This window comes from Silene latifolia, chromosome Y (genome assembly GCF_048544455.1).
Source record: "Silene latifolia isolate original U9 population chromosome Y, ASM4854445v1, whole genome shotgun sequence".
Taxonomy (NCBI): domain Eukaryota; kingdom Viridiplantae; phylum Streptophyta; class Magnoliopsida; order Caryophyllales; family Caryophyllaceae; genus Silene; species Silene latifolia.
Window position 1 is genome coordinate 202,570,736 of NC_133538.1, and position 16,433 is coordinate 202,587,168.

The following is a 16,433-nucleotide window of genomic DNA, read 5'->3' on the forward strand; positions in this document are numbered from 1 at the left end:
AAAGGGAGTACCATGCACCATACTCCTGGGTGCATGGTATAATTTACCAGGAATGAGGGAGATGGAGTGGTGTGATTGGCGGTTAATGAGACGAGACAGCTCGCGAGCAACTCGAGCTCGGCTCGATCAAAGCTCGGCTCGTGTGAGCTCGGATCGGGATTGGGCTCGGCTCGAGAGCTTAACGAGTCAAACCGAGCAAACTTTGGTTTGGCTCGAAAAGCTCGTGAGCGGCTCGAACTTGTGTAATTAGATGAGATATTACTCATATTTTATAAAAAAAATACTCCCTCCAATTCACAATAAACCTCCCTATTTCCTTTTTCGGTTATTCACAATAACCTCCCTATTTCCTTTTTTGGTAAGTGTTTGTGTGGTCCAAATTTAATTATATGGTGGGGTAGTGTATTTGTGTGGTCCAAATTTAATTATATGGTGGGGTAGTGTATTTGTGTGGTCCAAATTTAATTATATGGTGGGGTAGTGTGTTTCCTTAATTTTTGTGCCAAAATAAAATGGGAGGTTTATTGTGAATTGGAGGGGGTATTTTGTGATGAATATATATTTGTATCACACATATCAAAAATGTCTTATTGATTTTTCAATATTTGTATATAAAACTTTCGAGCCTTGTTATTGAACATATCGAGAGAGAAAAAACGACAATTCAACAATTATATATAGGCTCGAGTTGAGCTCGAGTTTGGCTCGAGCTCCCATTAAAGCTCTCAAGCTTGATAACGAGCACATTTTTTTCAAACTCGGGTAGGCTCGAGATCGGCTCGAACTCGAGTTTTACTTTATGAGCACAAGCCGAACAAGGTTAAGCTCGGGCTCGGCTCGGCTCGTTAACACCCTAGAGTTTGATGAGGAATGAGGGAGGTGTGTGCTGAGTTGGGTCAAGTGGTCAACGAGTAGTTCGTGTTAGTAGTCTTTAGTTTACTCGCAAGTAGAGTGTATGACTAATGAGTTTAATAGAGATGCCAAGTGACAATGGATTGGATTTGGTTTCGACTTGATCTTTTTTTTTTTTTTTTTGATAAGGTAAGAAAACTAGATTGATCCTCTAGGGTAGGATCAACCTATCTCATCCTTTCGAATGAGGGAGGTAAGTTGAAGCCACCGGCTATCAAACCACCTCGAAAGAGTTGGACATGAATGTCCAACAGAAGCCATGAAGTCAGCAACCTTGTTGGCTTCACGAAAGCAATGTTTAATTATCACTTCATCGAAAAAATGAAGGTCTAATTTCACATCCTTGATAATACTAGAAATTTCCCACGGAATTTGCCAAGTACCTCGAATCGAGTTAATAACACATAAGTTATCACCCTCCACAATTAACTTTGAGATTCCTAAGTATTTAGCTGCTAAAATACCTTCTTTTAAAGCAATTGCTTCCGCAACAAGGATACTATTGGATCCGCACTTTTTGCTCCCAACAAAACGACTTTACCATTGTGATATCTTATAGAATATCCTAAGGCAGCTTTATTACCTTCTATTCTCGATCCGTCAAAATTTAGCTTCAGGAATCCGTTACTAGGTTTATCCCACCAAATTTCTTTCTTACTAGAATTGTTTCTAGCCGACTCTTCTATTTCGGGATTGTTGAGATCCTTACATCTAGTCACATTTCAGGTCTTAGTGCTATTATTACATAAAGTAATAAGTTTGTTGATGCTTAAATTAACATTATTAAAGATAATATCATTCTATGAAACCATGCATTCCACCAAATAAAAATAATCTTAATGAAATTGTAATACCCGCCATTTTAGAGACCCTTTGACCAGCGTTGACTGACCTTGGGAGCGGGAATAGTCTTAGAAGTGCGTGCCAAAACTATCTTGGGTTACGTGTTAAGAGTGGTACTCGATAGAATAGAGGCTAATCGATCGAGTAGCTAGGTTACTCGATCGAGTGTGTGTGGTACTCGATCGAGTATCGAGTTTTCAGCGAAGGTTTTTAATTGCGTTTTGTTAAATCCGCAAGTCATTTCCGCCTCATTCCTTCTATCCTCTAGTCACCCCTTTCCCTTCCCTTCACCATAAAACCTCCATGGAAGCCCCTTGAAGGTCCTTGTGCCTTAGGAGAGCGTAGCTTGAGTCGGGTAGCGATCTTTCGCCGGGTTTCTCTTTATAGGTATGTCATCATCATCATCCGTACCTTTGTCTTTACAGTTAGGGTTTGCTTGATAGTAATAGGTGATTGTGTTGTGCTTATAGGCTTTGCTTGGTTGCTGGATATGTCATATGTTGGCATGGATTGGTTGCAGTTGCTTAAAGGTAGGTTCGCCTACTCAGTTTTTGTAGATGGTCTAGTGTGTCGGTTGTTGTGGTTGTATTGCGGTTGTTGTGTCTTGTTGATAGATTCAGACGGTTTTTGATATTGTGATTGTGGTTGTTTGTCCATGGTTCTCGAGATGCGTTCTCGGCTGAGTGGAGTCACTTGCGGGAGTGGCTTCACGCCCTAGTTTCGCCCTTCGTGGAACTCGCCACGGAAGGAGATGTGCACATTAATGGGACAGGGTTATCGCTCGGTATGATGAGCGGGGATTTGGTGGGTACGGCTGTGGTCCCCCACTGGCAGGGCTGGTTCAGTGGTCAGTCGGTGACGGAGATTGATCGGTGTGGGTGTACTTGGGTGTGGCTGATTGTGTTACATTGAGTTGTTAGTTGTTGTTGGCTTCGTTGTGTTTTATCTCAGTACTGACCCTGTGTGGTTGTCTTCTTGTTTTATGTGTCTGCCGTGATCCCTTATGGTGAGCAGTCTGTCTTAGCAGGTGTTGATGTCGTTGATAGCTGGAGTCCGGGCTGGGATGAGTCTTCACGGATTTGATAGTTATAGCGAGTAGTATTTGGGTTGTATCGTTTGTATCATCAGTTGGTTTTAAATCAGTTGTAATATAACAAAATAGTTCTTTTATCGACATTTGATTATTACTGTCCTCGGGCAACCAAGATGGTAATGCCCGTATATGCTAAGTAAGGCCTAGTTAAGGCTCCTCTGGATATGGGGGTGTTGCAAAGTGGTATCAGAGCGACAATTTTGGAACCTGTAACAAAAAGAAAATAATGAACGTAGTGAGTCTAATAAAATGAACCTGGTGTATGTGAAATGGGAGCCCCGCTGATGCTAGATTTTGGGTGAGTAGGCGCCCTCATTTCAAAATCTTGGCCCCATGATACTTAAGCCAGTCACATGGTGTGGGAATGTGGAATCCGTGTGTATATGTATGATGTATATGTTAATAGTGTCGGAATTATCTGAGGTCGAGTCTTTGCTAACATAGAGATGGTATAATGGTTGCGTTTGGATGATGCTTAGTGAAGTTTTGGCTTGGTTAACGAGCTTGTATGATGATTCCGGGATACGTGACAAAAGTTTATTTGATAGTAATGCGTGGAAACGTGGTAGTGTATGCTATAATAGGAGAATGAACATGTTGGAGTTTGCTATAAGTTGATGATAACGGTAGTTATATACGAGTTTGTAAACTCTACCGTAATTACAATGATTGTAGTGACGGAATTGTTGAGTTATAATGTGAAACGTAGCATATAGTAATGCGCATATGCCTTGTTTATTGGTTGAAATTTTTCCGCTGCGTGACAATCGATTTGTGTAAGATGATTTGCTTATGATTGAATTTGAAACATGATAGATTCATTTGTTATGGAGAGTATGCATTTATATAATATATGAAAGAATGAATTAATGTTAATTATACACTTCAAGTTGAAGTGAACACGAGTTTGGTAGTAATGTGTAAAGTAAGTTTAAGTGTAATATGATGACGTGATTATGTTTATGAATGATTCGGTAGAAGGTAAACCGAGTTGGGTAATTTGTGTAGCGTAAGGTGGAATAAACCTTATTTGTTTGACGATATGGTATGTTTTAGTAATAATAGTAATGCGAGAATGAGCGTGATAATTAGTGCCGAATTCCGAACTTAGTTTGGAATCGACACGTGATGTTGTTTTTGCAGGAATCTTCGGTTTACTTCATACTTCTGACCGAGTACTTAACTATACTTGACCGAGTGCGAGTGTTTACTAGACCGAGTAGACCTCACTCGATCTAGTTAGGAAGCTATGACGTCGGGATGTGGAAAAATTTCTGCAGATACTCGATGAAATAGCACCTACTCGATCGAGTAGGGTGGTACTCGATCGAGTACCCAAGACACTCGATCGAGTAGGTTACTGTACAGTGAATCTTACGGGTTTCTTAAAACCCCTATTCTTCCTATTTCCTCTCATTCTTCTTCTATATTTCGAAACCTAAACCTAATTCCTCTCAAAAGCTTTCCTCATTTTGTGTTGGTTGTGATTCTTGGGGTTGATTTCTTTGTTTGATTTCGTTTCTTTACTTTGCTACATAATCAAGGTATGCTTTTCTTCCTAATTTACATGATTTATTGATTTGAATGTGTTAGAATAGTGATACAATCTGAAATTTTCGATTCATATGGATAGATTATTGCTTTCAATTGTTGCAATATGATTCACATGCTTCCCTTGTATGAATGTTGGTGATTAATTGCTGTAAAATAGGCTAGAAATTGCCAATATTGAAGCCGAAATTTCTAGGGTTACAAAAATTGAAATTGATTTTTGATTGATTTACATTGATTAGATGATGGAATTGAGTATTATACATTGTTTATATCATGTTGAAGGATGGATTTTGATGATTTTCACCTTAGAAAGTTGCCTTAAAACTCCGTCTTAAAAGTGCCTCAAATGAAAATTCGTGATTTATATTTGGAATTTGGTGTTGTATATGACTGTTTAAATAAAGGTTGAACTTCAATATGATAGTAGTGATGATAAATGATGAAAATATGTCAAAATAATTACAGCTGTAGAAACCGTCTGACAAGTTTAACTAAGTTATTTGTTTCTAAAATTGAAGATGACGATCATCTGTTCTAAATTACTTTCCATGAGCTTGTTCAAGTGCTTCACATGTTGTTAAGTGTGTATATAGAGTAACATGAGAATCATGCTAGGATGTTAGAATTTGTTGAGCATGTGTATTCACTATAATAAATCTTTCACAACTATGGTTAGGAGTAGCTATAAACTGAGTTTATATGTCAAATTGAGGAAACTGTTGGTGAATGTGTGTACCTAGCTGAGTATTCAAAGTTTAATGGCATGAATTATGTGCTTCACATGTCGAACTTGTTGATGAATTTGGTGTACTTGGCTGAGTGTGTAAAATTCAAACTACGTGAAGTATGTGCTTTACATGTTTATGCAAGTTTGTTTAAATTATATGCTGAAACAGATGCCGAGACCGAACGTAGGGACCCGTCAGAGTAAACGGGGGAGGGTTACCCAACCTGAGATGGGGGATGGGAGTGGACCCGTGGTACCCGCAGTTCCGGAGTACCCTTCTGTTGTGTTTGTAGACTTCAAACAGAGAGAGCGTTTTGTAGTTTTGCAAAAACGCAAAATGAGGCCGACGAGGTGTATAGATACTACACTTTTGGAGGAGTTGGGAATAGAGATGGATGTCCGTCACATATTCGAGACTTTGGGTTTTACGGGGTTGTATAGGCTGAGGAAACACTCCTACCCTTTTCTGACCTTGGAGTTTATGAGCTCCTTTATCTATGACCCAGTTTGCCCCAGGCACCGTTGAGTTTCGGTTGATGAACACTAGTTTCTTGCTTTCTATGGACCAATTTGCTTCTCACCTTGGGTTGGCCAAGCCTCCCAAGGACTCCATCACGATATCCCCGCCGAGTGCGGTGTCGCGCCTAATGCCTGTCTCGACCGGAAACGGCTCCCACCTCAAGTAACATGCCGATTAATGATGTTCAGCATGTCACATTGAGGATCTTTCTTCATTCCCTCTCGAACCTCCTTTATGATCGACCGGATATCAGTAAGCTGAACAACCATGAGGTGTTACTTATGATGTCTTACTTGAACCCGGAGCGGGCCAGGAAAGTGGTCTTTAATGCTCCTTCCATCGTCTGTGCTTTGCCCCTTGACTTGATGGCTCGCCTCTTCCCGCACCGAGTTGTGGCGCTATCGCCACTCGGTTATCTGAAAAGCTAACCTCCTTTGAGGCTTCTCCGGAGTACGTGCCTCTGGCTACCCCAGTGCCTACTATGGACTGTGACTACTATCTCGACGTGAAGTGGTTGAGAACTTTGGTTGACGGTAGCCTAGCTTGGAGGGTATGGGGCGTGAGTTGGATGGGGATTCCGGCTCCTGAGCACCTTCCACTGATCGAGCCGTTAGAGCCGGTGGTGACAGTTGTTGACTCCAACAAGGAGGAGGAGGATGATGATGTGCCCCGTCAGTTGCAGACCTACCTCATCGATGATGCGATCCTAGAGGTGATGCCCAAGCCAAAATAGGGGGAGAACGCGACGGTCATGGAGGAGAGACCCAGGTTAGGGAGAGGACCCCGCCGAGTGAGGGAGAGGACCTCGGAGACTAGGCCACGACCGGTAGCGCCACAGCAGCAGCAAGATCCTTTCCCGTGCTACCCTTACCTCGACACCCCGGAGACGCGATCTAGCTACTTGGCAGAGAGAGTGTCATCTACTTTGACACTCAGGAATATGCATGAGATGGCGTACACTCAGGGGATTGGGACCGAGGGACCGCATCCGGTTTGGTGGAGTGATGTTGGGGACTATGGTGGGGTTTTTCACACCTACGGGGTGGATCAGTCGACGTGGGGGACACCTCAGTCCTTTCCCTACGGTGGTTTGACCCCATGACATGTCGGCCCGGGAGTGGGAACGGGGGTTGATGCGGGCATTGGGACATCGGGAGCGGGTACGTCTGGAGGTGGTGGTGGTGATGATGAGGTGATGGTTGAGCAGCAGCAGCAGCGCAGCAACAGGAAGAGGAGTGATACTCCTCGTTTCTATCTTTGTTTATGGATGTTGGCTTTAGATGTCGGTAGTGTTGTTAGATGTTGGTAGTTGTTTTCGTTGAAACTTGGTTTATGGATTGTATTGTTAGCCATAAGGCCGGATTTGATAGTTGACCTTGTTGCAGGATGTTGGGAGTCGGGGAGTCATCCTGACTCAAGTTACGAGACGGTTATGTATATATGTGTTAGCTTATGATAGGTTTTATAAGGCATTTGACTTGTAGGTACTCGACAGAGTACCCCTATACTCGATCGAGTAGCTACATGTATGGCAGGTTTGATGCATTCTGATCTCGGGCTACTCGATCGAGTAGCCAAGACACTCGATCGAGTAGCATGGCACTCGATCGAGTACCCTTACATACTCGATCGAGTAACACTGTTACAGGAGGTTTTCGAAAATTAAAAGTGTTCAATTGTTTTATAATTACAAGTATGATGTTTAACGTGGTTATTAGTGCGTAGTAACACCTTTGAACCGTTAATTTCATATGTTAGAAGTCGTGCTTGAGTTTTATATACATTTTCATCACAAATAGTGAAGTGGTGATGGTTTCTTGTTGCTTTAATGCCATATTATGATCTATTCATCGGAGTTCCATCTTTCATACGCTTGTGCATACGATATTAACGTGTTTTATCGACGGCGGCTAGTTATTCCGGTGGTTTATGTATGATTTCTAATTTAGCGGGTATAGGCTTAGTGAGTAATGTCCATAGTAAATAATATGGGTCTAATTTATGCTGTGATACAAGTAATAGGTTATATGTGTGGTAATTTTGGTGGTGAACTTCGGGGACGAAGTTTCTTTTAGAAGGGAAGAGTAACGTCGCAAAATAAAAAGGTTGATTTTGAAATTATGTTGTTGTTCGTTTATAGTGTTTTGTTGTTCAATTACAAAATTTTCTAGTACTTTGATCACATTGCTTATATGAAGTGTAAGTGGTTACTTTAGTTCATTGAAGTGAATATGATAGTATGTCATAAAGAGATAATTGTGGTGCAATGTGTCGTAATAGAATCGCGTTGTCGAGTAACGTGGTGGTATTGGTTGTACAATATGAAGTTGTTATGGGATATGTTTCGGGTCGATAGTTGTCACCATATGATGGGTGATCGTCGTTTGTGCTGGTTCGCATTGCGAGGTTGATGTTTTATATATGATAGTTTGTAAGGGTGGATGTAGACATATAGAGTGACAATTGATAATGATGATGTTTATATGATAGCTGTAAGAATCGATATGAATAGAGCATTAGATAATGATGATATGATGACATGGGGAATGGTGTTTCAGGGAAGTAGGTGATTTGTGCCGAAAGAATAGTGATGTCGTGTCTTCCCATGTCTTGTGCGTTGAGTTAGGTGAGTTGAACTTCGGGGACGAAGTTCTTTTTAAGGGGGGAAGACTGTAATACCCGCCCTTTTAGAGACCCTTTGACCAACGTTGACTGACCTTGGGAGCGGGAATAGTCTTAGAAGTGCATGCCAAAACTATCTTGGGTTACGTGTTAAGAGTGGTACTCGATAGAGTAGAGGCTACTCGATCGAGTAGCTAGGTTACTCGATCGAGTAGGGGGCCACTCGATCGAGTGTGTGTGGTACTCGATCGAGTATCGAGTTTTCAGCAAGGGTTTTTAATCGCGTTTTGTTAAATTCGCAAGTCATTTCCGCCTCATTCCTTCTATCCTCTAGTCGCCCCTTTCCCTTCCCTTCACCATAAAACCTCCATGGAAGCCCCTTGAAGGTCCTTGTGCCTTAGGAGAGCGTAGCTTGAGTCGGGTAGCGATCTTTCGCCGGGTTTCTCTTTATAGGTATGTCATCATCATCATCCGTACCTTTGTCTTCTGATTAGGGTTTGCTTGATAGTAATAGGTGATTGTGTTATGCTTATAGGCTTTGCTTGGTTGCTGGATATGTCATATGTTGGCATGGATTGGTTGCAGTTGCTTAAAGGTAGGTTCGCCTACTCAGTTTCTGTAGATGGTCTAGTGTGTCGGTTGTTGTGGTTATATTGCGGTTGTTGTGTCTTGTTGATAGATTCAGACGGTTGTTGATATTGTGATTGTGGTTGTTTGTCCATGGTTCTCGAGATGCGTTCTCGGCTGAGTGGAGTCACTTGCGGGAGTGGCTTCACGCCCTAGTTTCGCCCTTCGTGGAACCCGCCACGGAAGGGGATGTGCACATTAATGGGACAGGGTTATCGCTCGATATGATGAGCGGGGATTTGGTGGGTACTTTGTGGTCCCCCACGTGGGGTCCAGTGGACAGTCGGTGACGGAGATTGATCGGTGTGGGTGTACTTGGGTGTGGCTGATTGTGTTACATTGAGTTGTTAGTTGTTGTTGGCTTCGTTGTGTTTTATCTCAGTACTGTCCCTGTGTGGTTGTCTTCTTGTTTTATGTGTCTGCCGTGATCCCTTATGGTGAGCAGTCTGTCTTAGTAGGTGTTGATGTCGTTGATAGCTGGAGTCCGGGCTGGGATGAGTCTTCACGGATTTGATAGTTATAGCGAGTAGTCTTTGGGTTGTATCGTTTGTATCATCAGTTGGTTTTAAATCAGTTGGAATATAACAAAATAGTTCTTTTATCGACATTTGATTATGAATTAGATCATAATTGCAATTGGTCTTGTTTTGTTCAATCGAATTCACGAGGGTTTTATTGTTTCAGAACTGTTTTAAAACCCTAACTGTTCGATCGAGAAGTCCTCGTACTCGATCGAACAAGATAAAATAAAGTCCTCGATCGACCACGAGATTAGTCGATCGAGCACTTTCTGTTTGTCAAACCTCTCGATCGACTTGCAGCATCAGTCGATCGAGCCTTTTTGTTCTTCGATCGAGGACTTTAGTGTCTCGATCGAGGAAATGAGTTGTGGCAGCGTTGAAAAATCATTTTTCATTTTTCATGTTTTAATTTTTCTTTTGGCCATAATATGTACATAATACGGATTTTGTACACTCGCTTGATAGTGAAACGGTTCACTCACGTACCATTTGGTTATTTTAAAGCGATTTAAAGTAACGGATTATCATGAATTAAAATTAAGTTGATAGAAGCTGTTTTGTCACATAATTTTAATTGTTAAAAGGTGGTTTAGATAAATTTAACATAATTACGGAATTATGTCACGAATAAATTTATTTTAGTTGATGCATTTTTATTTATCGTTATTTTGAATGCATTGAATGTTTTTAATTACGTATTTAATTTTACAAACGGTTGTAACTTAGTGTGGCCTTAGTAGAACGTGTTACCGTAATGATGGAACACGGTCTTGGTTGTATTTTGAGATCTTGTATCTCCGTTTTGGTTTTTCCTTGTAATTACAGTTTTATTTAGAATGTAAATAGGTTTATATTTTGTAATTTTAAATTGTAATTTTGAGAAGACCAAAGATGGAGAATCGGATGCTCACTCCCACTACATGGATCAAGATGGAACACCAAGACAAGCTTCTCGGGTCCAACGGTGGATTCCAAAGTTGTATTATGTTCTTTTTACTAGGATAGGCCACACTAGGACTTTTATTTACGTATTGCTTTTTTATTTATGTTTTCATCGTAGCGATAGTTTGCATCATATTCCGCCTAAAAACCAAACCACCTAATAATTGCATGAAAACTGACTCATATAGAGGTCACGCGTTAGTTTTCTTTGACATTCTTATGTCACACGATCAAATTTAAGCCATCATCTAAATTAATTCATTCACGCAGTTGCTAGTTATTCGTTCACTTAAAATGAATTGAAACTTAGTTGATGGGATCTTCCTCGTATAAACAAAAATTGAGAACGGTCTTTATAGGTCAAACTCCAATGAATCCCTTCTTCGTCGGTAGGCATAATATGACCCCTTCTACGTCGGGTAAGTTGGAACTGATTGACCTATTTTATCTCAACACTATGGTCACTAAATGCGATCCTATGATTATGGTGGACTATAGATAGGATTTACGGAAATCTATCGACCAAGAGTTCTAACGATAGAACTAGCTAAACAGTTGGCTTATCAATTTACGGAAATTGAGTCTTGGGATCACTTGTATTATTCTTGAGGTAGATCAATTATGCAAGTGCAATGAGTCTACACGATTAAAATGAATTTTAAATAGACTTAAATCACCTCGATGAGTTGCTTATTTCGTTTTGTTTTTCCTTTCTTTTTCAGTGTAGATCACGATCACTTAAATCGCTAATAACAAAATGATCGGCCGTCTTGACGACCCAATGCCAAGTGCCACATTGGATGTGAGTCCGGCCGGATCTTCATGAATCGGATGAATCGATCTACTCGATTGAAGAATGATGGATCAAACTTCGCGGACTGGGAGGCGGCATTACGGAATCTGCGCCGCTCGACGGAAGCTCAAATATCCGTGAGCCCATCCCGTCAAACCAGGCCCCACGGTGAAGCTAACGAGATCGCCAAGTATAACGATTTCGTCATGGAAGCGGGTGCGATTAAAAACGTACTCATTTTTGCAATGGAATCCAATTTGCATAAACGCTTCATAGCCCAAGGTGAAAACAATAATTTCACCACGCTCACTAAGGAATTCTCGAAAGCACCGAGAATCGTGACCTATGAGCATACCACTCGCTTCTTTGATGCGAGACTCCAGAAGGGCCAACCGGTTAGCCCACACATTCTCAGCATGATTGAGAATGTCGAGAGATTGGAGGCGCTTGATTGTAAAATTAGCGAGAACATCGTGATTGACCGCATGCTTCATTCACTCCACGATGGTTTTGCGCTCTTTAGAGCGAATTACTATATGAATGATTTGAAGAAAAGTCCTCATGAACTACACTCCCTACTCGTACAGACCGAGAAGGATATGAAGTTTAGTGGGAGCTTGAAACAGGATGTTCTCGTTGTGTCAAACAAGGGCAAGGGTAAGGGCAAAGCTCAGGCAGACCTAACGGTAGGCAAACCGAAGTTTAAGAAGTCGGGATCAGGTAAGAGTGGGCCTGGTGAGTCGAGCACCTCATCAGGCACGACAAAGAGCAAGACCGAAAACATGGAATGTCATCATTGCCACAAGACTGGGCATTGGAGGCGTACATGTCCTGTTTACCATGAGGACATAAAAGCAGGTCGCGTTAAACCTGTTGGTATGTCTTCTTCCTCTTCTACTTTTATTCATATGATTGAGATTAACCACGCAAGTTACGGAACTTGGGTACTAGATACTGGTTGTGGTTCTCATCTGTGTAATCATGTGCAGGGGCTCCGAAACATCGAATCCCTCGTAAAGGGTGAGGTGGACCTGCGTGTCGGGAATGGAGCACGAGTGGCTGCCGTCTCGAGGGGAACATATGTGATCCAGCTTCCTAGCGGATTTGAGTTATTTTTATATAACTGCTATTATGTACCCAGTCTTTCTAAAAACATTATTTCAGTTTCTACACTTGACAAACTTGGTTTTTCATTTGTAATAGAGAATAATAGCTGCATTTTCTCATTACACGATATGATTTATGGCAAGACAGTCTCCATGAGCGGAATTTATGTTTTAGATCAGACCACCGAAATATTGCACATAATGAATAAGAAGTTAAAGGTTGGTGACAAAGATCAAACGTATCTATGGCATTGCCGTATGGGACACATTAATGAGAAATGCGTTAAACAGCTCATACAGAATGGAGCTATCTCGGCCTTTGATTTTCAATCATTTGGCACGTGTGAATCATGTCTCATCGGCAAGATGACTCGAATTTTCTTCAAAGGTGTTGGAATGCGCGCTGCTGACCTATTAGGACTCGTACATACGGATGTGTGTGGACCTATGTCAATCACCGCACGAGAAGGCTATAGGTATTTCATCACTTTCACGGACGATTTAAGTAGATATGGCTATGTCTACTTAATGAAGCACAAAAGTGAGTCCTTTGAGAAATTCAAAGAATACGAGAATCGGGCTGAGAACCAACGGGTAGAAAGATTAAAACACTACGATCGGGGACCGTGGTGGCGAGTATCTTTCTCACGAGTTTGATCAACACCTTAAGGATTGTGGGATTGCCCTACGCTTAACTCCACCTGGAACACCTCAATTGAATGGTGTGTCCGAACGGAGAAATCGAACACTACTTGATATGGTTCGATCCATGATGAGTCACACCGTGTTGCCCGACTCATTGTGGGGTTATGCTCTTTGTCATCATCACCGCTCTAATACTTAACCGAAGTCCGTCTAAAGCTGTTGACAAGACTCCATATGAACTATGGAAGGGAACGGTCCATAATTTGTCCTTTATACGGGTTTGGGGCTGCGAGGCTTATGTCAAGTGGAGACACGAGGATAAGCTCGGCCCGCGATCGGTCAAGACATACTTTATAGGTTATCCTAAAGGAACACTTGGTCATTACTTTTATTCGCCAACCGAACAACGTGTATTTGTTCCGGCTAGTGCGACATTCTTAGAGAAGGAATTTCTCCAGAATGCAAAGAGTAATAGAACCTTCGAGCTGTCGGAGATTCCAGAACCAAATGCCGAGCAACCATTGGAGGAACCAGTTCTTTCAATCCCAGCTGCGGTGAATATTCCTGAGGAACCTAGGAGGTCGGGAAGAGTCTCTATTCCTCCGGACAGATACATTGGTATGGTCGAGGAACATGACATAGATGATATTCTACTCTTAACGAGTAGTGAACCCGCAACCTATAAAGGTGCCATGACTAGTTCCGACTCAAAGCTATGGCTTGAGGCCATGAAATCCGAGATGGACTCTATGTATGAGAACAACATATGGAATCTTGTTGACTTACCTGCTAAGGTTCGTCCCCTTCAATGCAAATGGCTTTACAAGATAAAGCATTCTGTGGAAGGTCAACAAGATATCTATAAAGCACGACTAGTTGCTAAAGGTTTCACCCAAGTGCCAGGCTTGCACTACGATGAAATTTTTGCACCCGTAGTCATGCTGCGTTCCATTCGGATTATCTTAGCGATTGCCGCTTTTCATGACTATGAAATTTGGCAGATGGATGTGAAAACCGCCTTCTTAAACGGTTATTTGGAGGAAGAGTTGTACATGGTACAACCCGAAGGTTTCATCGATCCTGAACATCCTAAGAAAGTGTGCAAGCTTAAGCGTTCTATTTATGGACTTAAGCAAGCTTCTCGGAGTTGGAATCATCATTTCGACCAAGTGATAAAAGAAAATGGATTTACTCGATCGGTCGAGGAACCATGTCTATATATCAAGTCGAGTGGGAGCAACATTGTCTTCCTAATATTGTATGTTGATGACATACTCCTGATTGGGAATGACATACCTCTCTTAACTTCGGTAAAAGTATGGTTGAAAAACCATTTCCAGATGAAAGATCTGGGTGAGGCACAAAGAATTTTGGGCATCCGTATCTATCGAGATAGATCACGTCGGATGTTATCTCTCGATCAGAGTCTTATATAGACAAGATACTAGAGAGATTCAGCATGACTAACTCCAAGAAGGGGTTTCTTCCTATGGCTCCAGGAGTGCATTTGAGCAAGTCTCAGGCACCAGAGACACCGGAAGAGAAAGAGCGCATGACACGGATTCCTTATGCCTCGGCAATAGGATCAATCATGTATGCCATGATATGCACACGTCGGGACGTGGCATATGCATTGAGTATGACAAGTCGATTCCAACAAAGCATCCGGTGAATCACATTGGATGGTGTCAAGAACATTCTTAAGTACCTACGGAGGACTAAAGATTGGGCATTGACTTATGGAGGCGAACAAAAGCTATGCAAGAACCTAGGTTCTGCAGATGCTAGCTTCCAAACGGATCGAGATGACTCCAAATCTCGATCAATTCGTTTTTACTCTTAATGCCGTTGCGATCACCGGTGGAAGAGTTCCAAACAAAGTGTTACAGATTCTACAACCGAGTCCAAGTACTATGCCGCGTCTGAAGCTGCAACGGAAGCGATATGGATGCGTCAATTCTTACAAGGACTATCTGTAGTGCCTAGTTCGAATGACCCGATCACCATCTATTGCGACAATAGAGGTGCCATCTTCCAAGCTAAGGACTTATAAATCTCTAAAAGGATCAAAGGGTATACTTTTGTATCATAATCAGTTGGTCCACGTTTATCAATAACGGTTGGCTTGCTAGATAAGTTTGACGTTATTGTCATACAGATGGCGGTGATCAACTGGTCCCTAAAAGTCACACCTATAGGATACGTTTGAGAGATGTGACGGTATGAAAATACAGTCATGTAGTGCCAAATTTGACTAACCAGTTAGTCTGAGTTATTTGACTAATAATTAGTCAAAATGTGATGTTGAGATATTTTATTTAATACGGATTAAATAAAAATGGCTAAGACGAATTAAGCGGTTAATTCGTAAATTGAATATAAGCGTTTTATATTTAATTAAATGTATATTGAATATAATTATACAATATCGTCTTTGTTGGACATGTATTAATGTTTCAACTAATCCGTATTATTAGTTGATGCTTTAATAACCGATAACCGATGACGATTTATAATGAAACCGCGTCATATACATTTAGTAATTTGGATTCGGACCACGAGTTAATATGAAGAGGAAATGAAAAAGCCCAAAAGCTCCCCTCTCACTCGGTTTGGCCGAGCCAAACATGAACAAAAGGGAGCCCTCTCCTCTTTGTTAACCTAATGATAATCATTTGCAAAATAATTAGGGTTTTGAGAAAAGTGCCTCTCAAAATTCGGATCTCTCATCCAACGAAAACTTACAAAACAATCCTCTCAATATTGCAAGGCAATTAGAGGATTCATTCTAGCACAAGGGCATTTCTCGGACAATCTTGGGTGCATCATTTAGGAGGAGATCTACTTTGATCTCTCATTGCCAATTTGCACTAGGACCGAAGGTTAATTCTTATCTTTATCGTTTCATTGTTGTTTTCGTTTATGACTATAAATCACGTATTAAATTTGCGTTATAATCCTTCAAATTATGGATTTTATACGGATATTACCCTTCAAGTGGTATCAGAGCGAGGCCACGTAAATTTTTCTATGTGTTTTTCATCAAACGAATTTGAAACGATTTTTTTTGCTTGGAAAACCGTGCGGCAGCCTGTTATTGCTCTCGGCAGAAATTTTTTTTTTGTTGCGTTTGCTGCTTTTTTTTTTTCTGTCTTGGGAACCGTGTCAAGTATACACGGTATTGGTTGTTGTTCGTCTTGTTTTCGATTTGATTTTTGCATATTGTTTTTGTAATCGATATTCATTGCAATATGTTAAAGATCTATCAATTGTTTGCATAAAATTTCGTGTGGCACAAATTTTTTTTTTTTTTGTCTCTATTTGCTTTTTTTTACACGGCTGAATTTTGTGCATCGAAAGTCGTGCCTTGTGACGATTTTCTTGTTTTGTTTTCGATTTGTTCTTTGCGTATTGTTGTTTTAAACGATAATTACAACAATATATGAAGATCATGTCAATTGTATTTTTGTTTTAATACGGATTATGTTCAAATTGCAATTGGATTTTGTCAAATCGATTTTGTGTCGG